This window comes from Mandrillus leucophaeus, unplaced genomic scaffold (assembly GCF_000951045.1).
Source record: "Mandrillus leucophaeus isolate KB7577 unplaced genomic scaffold, Mleu.le_1.0 Scaffold953, whole genome shotgun sequence".
NCBI lineage: Eukaryota > Metazoa > Chordata > Mammalia > Primates > Cercopithecidae > Mandrillus > Mandrillus leucophaeus.
In genome coordinates this window covers 814491-821274 of record NW_012110397.1, presented here as the reverse complement: position 1 = coordinate 821274, position 6784 = coordinate 814491, and positions in this window count along the sequence as shown.

Below are 6784 nucleotides of genomic sequence, written 5' to 3'. Positions count from 1 at the left end.
TTCAGTGCCTACTATTTTATCATATAAGGTGCTCAGTAAATGATTTCTGATATTAATTTAAATGATGGAGAAGACAAAGGAAGAGTAAATGCTACTAATATTTACAAAAAGACAAAGATATACCAGAAGATTTATGTGGTATGAACTTCACACATATATGAAATTTAATCTTTTCAACAATGCTATGAAGTCAAAATGATTATTCCTATTTTACAGATGATAAAACCAAGGTGCAAGTTCGCTGTTTGCACTAATGTCTGCAAATGGCATCCCTGTATATCTGACTGTGCAGATTATGTCTTTTCTCATCTAGCATTAAGATCTTCTAGCAAAATGATCTGTCTTTGGTCATTTTCCAAAATCCATTCCCTGCAGGCCTACACATACACACATTGAATGCTAAAGATTAAGAGTAACTTGATTTAGATTATCACTATTTCTCTAATCATTAAGTTACCTATTGTGTTGCTTCTTAGTCGGTGGCACTGGTGCAGAGAGAGCATTTTATAGATTACAAATTGCTTCCATGTGCCTTTGATTTTCAACTAATCCAATAAAAGATTTCACTATCTCTGAGGATTGATGCACAGTGTAGGGTATACCAAATATTGTAACATATAGTAACCTAATATTTGAGAAATTCAGAGATGCTTCAGAAGAATATGTATACAAAACAAGCTACCTAATAAATTAAATGCACTCTTCTACAACAGAGGGGCCATAATTGCATTTGCTTGAATTTGTGCAAATACAAAAAGTAAGTATATTATTTTTAAATACCCCCAGAAAAAAATAAAATACAAAAAGCATTTGTTTTGGGTGTTTAAGAGTATAAATATCTTTGTTCTGCAAAAAAAGAAATTATACCTCAACATAGGCTAGGTATATATTTTGTGAACAAGCAACTAGAATACAGAGTTAGAAGGAAGTAGAGAAAGCAGAACAGATAAAACTGAAGTGGGCCACCGAAGTATAGTGCTGCTCATTTTAGAAGATCATACTGTAAATGTTCTTTCAAAAGACATTTAAATGATTTTTGTACATAAAGATTTTGTACAAAATAGTGCATGTTTCTGAAATGCCTCTGTGTCTTAGACTACTGGAAAATATTATCTTTATGGTTTTCTCCAATCAGAAAAGTTACAAGGAGAATTACAGACTGTTTACTTACTTAGTAAAAGCCATAAGTGGGTCTGGTATTGTGTAGGCTTCAGCATATTTGAAATAGACCTAGAATCTCAAATACGTTGCATCCTCTGAACACAGTCAGACAATCTATGTGCTGGGAAATGAAGCACAACAGTGTAATATTGCTTTCTAATATCAGTCTTTCAATTTCCCTATTGAACCTTTAACACTATATTTCATAATCAGGTCAGTGATGACTGTACATCAACACATGTTTTCCTCTGTGTGTATGTGTGTGTGCATGTGTGTAAAACTTCTTATTGTCCTGAAATGCCAAAACCCTTCACACTAGCCCATAAAAGTAACCAAAATAAACCAGCGAATGTATATAGGTCTATTAAAAACATAACCATTACTTCTACAATGATGACCAGCTTAATGCATTTTGGAACATACCGTAGCTAATATTACTCTGAAAATATTTATTAAGCACATGAACATCTAGACATAATTCAGTGTCATGTAGTAAACTGTTAGGTTTATAGTATTTCACATCTATCATACTTTCTAGACATAATTCAGTGTAATGTAGTAAACTGTTAGTTTTATAGTATTTCACATCTATCATACTTTCTAAGTTTGGTTCTCCAGTTTTAAGCAATAATAGTATTGTTTTATTTTTTATTATTTTTTAAAGAGTGACTTCATTATAACACAGTAATAGGAAGAGTTATGTGAACTTAGGACGTGAGGAAGACTATGAATGTGTTGATACTGCTTTATGGGAAAGGTTATTGTTTTGTTTGAACAATAAAGCTATTGATTACTCCCTAATATTGGGGGGAAATATGAGATTTTAGCATTTGTTTGGAAATATAAGAACACAACATTACATTCTCCTTAACATAATAGCTATGATTTATTGAGCTCTGTGCATGTTGCAGGAAGCTTGCATCAATTACCTCACAATGACCCTATGGAGTGGGTCAATGAAGGGGAAACTGACACCAAGAGAGGTCCACTATCTGGCCATGATGCTGATAAGTAGCAAGCGTCAGTGTTGAAAAGGGAGTTTGGGATATCAACCCCACTCTTAGTTTGCTTTATACTGTTTTTTATTTTATTTTTTTTAACAGTGGGTCTTTCTACAAAATAATTCAGATGCATTGGCTATAATTCTATAATGATTTTTTGGGAGGTTGATGTCCCCCTCCACAACACTTTTTGTGAGGCATTTTAATTACAGATTACATTACCTTTGAAATCCAAAGTGGATTTACTTAAAAGAAAACATAAATGAATTCACTCTTTTTGTAGGGATATAAAGGATATTCAAGCACTATATTTTACTGCTTTAGAAAATATTAACATTCTTCATTGACTTTGGAGTGCGTAAGAAAAGTAGTATCTCATACAAAACCTGAAAATTATGCATATGAAACTTAATTGTTATTTACTAAAAAGTAGATGTTGATAGATTTTTCAACTTTACTAGGTTTAGTCATTTTGTCGATTCTAGGTCTCTTTTTTAAAAAAGCAAAGGTATAAACATGAAGATACTTAATCATCATGGAAGATAAATTAATATAATGAGAAAGCATTCACTATTTTCTTTCTGTTTTTCCATATTTGTTGTTTTTTTCTATGATATAAACCTTAATCATGCTTTCTTTAACACATTCATAGTAACTGTGAGGTAGAGTTATTTTGCAATTTTTTGATCTATGAATTTAGTTGAGATACATTTGAGTTTTTAATGTTGATTAAAAATATGAAGATATAGAAAAGTAAAAAAGCATATATATTTATGTATATTAAATAATAATATAATAATGTATAAAATCAGTAGTATATATTAACATTATATATCATATATATGTGAATTATTTTACTATTTTAGTATATGTATATACAAATAAATCTATAGAAGAAAAATAACAGGCTTTGAAGGATAAATCATGTGACTAATGCCAGAATAATTGAATTCATTTAAATTACATATAAAAGATATAATAAGAAATTTTGATATAAGGATATTTGTTAAGTAACCATGTTAATTTTAAAGCCACACTAACTTAGATGAATTCAAAATCTATATTTTTAATGCTATCTACTCTTGGGATAGATGTTTGATCCTTAAAACTCAGATTCTTTATTTGTAGAAAGGAGTTAAGGATATCTCAAAGGAAAATTGTGAAAATTAAAAACAAGTTAGTGAATCAAAATTATTTGGCCAAGTAGTTCTAGCAAACAGTTCGTAGCCAGTTAATGAGACTTGTTATTTTATTTCTATAAAATGCCTTTTTAATTTTAATAACTATTTGTGGATTGAAACACCATTTTAGATAATTTTATCGATTAATTATCAATAAAATTAATCAACAGTGGGAAGAACTTGAGAGATTATCCAGGACAAACCTCACTGTTATGGCAAAATAAAATTTGAAGATGTTGGAGCAGCCCTTTTGTGGGATGGGTAGAACAGGTTATTGGTAAAATCAGCCTTGGAACCCAGTGAATGTATTGGGGCCCCCTCTACTACTGGGGTTTGGTGAAACAAGTAAATGACATGTTCCTCTACCAATACAGACCTAATTGGGACACAAGACAGAATGGCGGTGAAATAACTAATTGGAGAATGTGCCTAATATTTCGTCCCTGAATACGACTGGTTTGCCCACTCAGTCACAGACAGCTCTGGAACATGAAGAACCTTTCAACTGGGCATTGCCTTCCTATGATTCTAACACACAGCAGAGAGGGCGGGGTCTGCTTCTTGAGTATGGGTTGCCAAGAACAAAAAGCAAAAGCAAAAGAAATAAAACAGCCCTGATGGGCCTGAGCTGAGTGTGCCCAATTTCCTAACCAAGATTTACCAGTCACATAAATGAGTGAAGGTAGAGAAAAGACCTAGTCTGAGAAATTCTTCCTCATGAAAAGGGAAGGAAAGAGAAAAAGAAGATTTCTATGATGTACTAAAAATAAAATGTAAGTATTACATTTCATTCTATTTAGTATCCGACAATAATTCATATGGACCTACTTTGTAATATATTTAGGATAAAAATGTTTCCATGATTTTCTCGTAAACTTCTCCATTTTATATCAAACAGCCATTTACAATAATAATCTAAATTGTGTGAATAATAAAACTATTCAGTCTTTTTCTCTAAAGCTCATTGCATTTGAGAAGATCTGGCTTGCCCTAATATTTTGCTCATCATTGCCAAACTGTCTTAATCTTTTTGCTTTCTCTGTTAAGAGTCACATTTTAAAACCTGATCTTGGTGGCTTTTCTCCAACTGTTTCCTCTTATGGGGACTATCAAAACTTTCTTGAAATCTAACTTGTAACCTCAAGAGCTCGCTAAAGTCCCAAAGGCAGTATTTCATGCAGAAAAATGTGTGCTCTACCTTGTTATTTTGATTAAGATTATATTTAAAATAAATTTAAAATAGTGACATGAAAAGCAAAATAAATCAGTTTAGAATGAATGGCAAGTCTAATAAATAGCATAATCTGAATGTATTTAATAGTAAGGGAATGAAATATAATGCCATGGGAACTTGCTAATTTGCAATAACTATGAGGAGATCCGTTAATACTACATACTACAGGTTATTGTATTTTGAGGATTAGCAAGAATTTGAAAAACACAGGATGTGAAATTAGAGATAGCAAATGTAATACATTTATTTTCAAGGACTATTTTAACTATTCTTAGTGTTTTGTAATGTATTGGTAAATGCATATAATAGTCTTGGTAAAATTTATGAAATTTTACCAATAGCATTATCTGTTGGCTATTTCATTTTGCTGACAAGATCTCTTTGTGAAAGATCACATCTCTTTGCAAAAGATTTCAAACGACAAGGTTTCTTTGTGAAAATTTTGAAGATTACCAGATTATTAGAAAGAATTCCTGAAGTTCCATGACAGTTGTTATTTCATCTTGACAAATTTTACATCAGAGGCTGGTAACTTTCATGTAATATTTAGTATTATAAGCAAATCAGCACTTTTCTGACTATCCTATTTATATGTCACACTCTAGAGTAAAAGCAATGAATGTATTTATTCAAAATGAAAAAATATATGTCTTTTTTTCACATGTAGGACCTCAATTTGAGTGAATATTATTGAACTGAGTTGAGCATGCCTGGGAGGGATTACTATATTTGAGGTTAATAATCACTCTATAAGCGTTATATTTTAAAAAGCAGTTGACTCTCATCTCCAGACACTGTTGCTCTCCATCACATGACCCTGTTTATTTTCGCCATTGCACACATGTTTATTGTCTATCTTTCCCTCTCTGCATCAAGGGCCGTATGGGCAAGGCCTTCAAGGTTTGCTTTTCATTGGATTACCTGGTCCTCACATAGTTTCTGAGATGTGCAGATACTTAATGACCATTTGCCAAATGAAAGGACAGAATCAGACCAGCAGGACTTTGTGGATTTTTACACAGAGCATTTTACGTATAGTTCACTATAAACTAGGCCTTCCTTTGCATGTGTTATTAGGAGTGAGTCTTCATGCAACTGAATATTCATGCTCTATGAGATTGTGTTGGCAAAGTTCTCAGACCCTTTGCTGGCACAGAGCAGGCCCTGAAATTGTCTAGACTTGTAAATATACAAGTCTTGGTGAATGCAACTATAAAGAAAAAAAAATCACAGTTGAATTTGGAAAGTTTTTTTTTTCTCGTTTTTCAGAAAACATTTCTGCCTCTATGCAACCTAGTTAAGAGCATCAACAAATGGTTAAGAGTTTGCCTTCTGAAAATGAGCTAGAACAGAAAAGAAGACTTTGGCAAACTTAAGGCTACTGGCCAGATGCAGCTCGAGAGCTAGGAATGTTTTCCACATTTTTAAAGAATGTTTTTTTAAAGAAAAAGAAGAATGTATCATGGAGACCATATGCAGCCCACAAAGCCTAAAATATTTGCTATCTATCTCTTTATAATACCATTCACCTCACTAGATGATGCCATTTAACAACCAAAATAAAATAAGTATGAATAATAATGCAGTTTAGTGTTTTACAGATTGTTTGCTGTGAAATTATCATCCTAAGTGTGTTTTATGTATATTCTTCATTGAGTTTTGTTTTTTTAGTCTTGGATGGGCCTTGGATTCTTAATTCTGGCAATAAGAATAAGAATCATCGACCAATGGGAAAACTAAGACATTTTTCATTCCCATTTAAATCAATATTAGAAACAGTGTATCTCTAACTTTACAGTGTAAACAAGAAAAAATGCTATTGCATGTATCATTTATTTAACTTGATTTTTCTTTCTTCAAAATCAATGTTTATCATAGAAAGATATATTGTACAAATGTGCTGTATGCCATTAGCAATAAGAGGATATTAATAAAACAAATACATGAAAGAAAAAGAAAAATGACAACTTGTGATCAGTATTTTGGGTTTAATTTATAACTCATTTTATGACATGAGACTTTCATAAAGCATAAATGTAACTGGTTTCCTATAGATTTCCAGATATGCTGACCAAATATTTTTGAGCCCTGGCAAACTTCCATTTCAAGAAAATATATTTTTCATCTTGTTCAGCTTGAAAGGATGAGTCTACCATACAAATATATCTTATTCTATGTATTTATTTCCAATAAAATGAAATGATAGG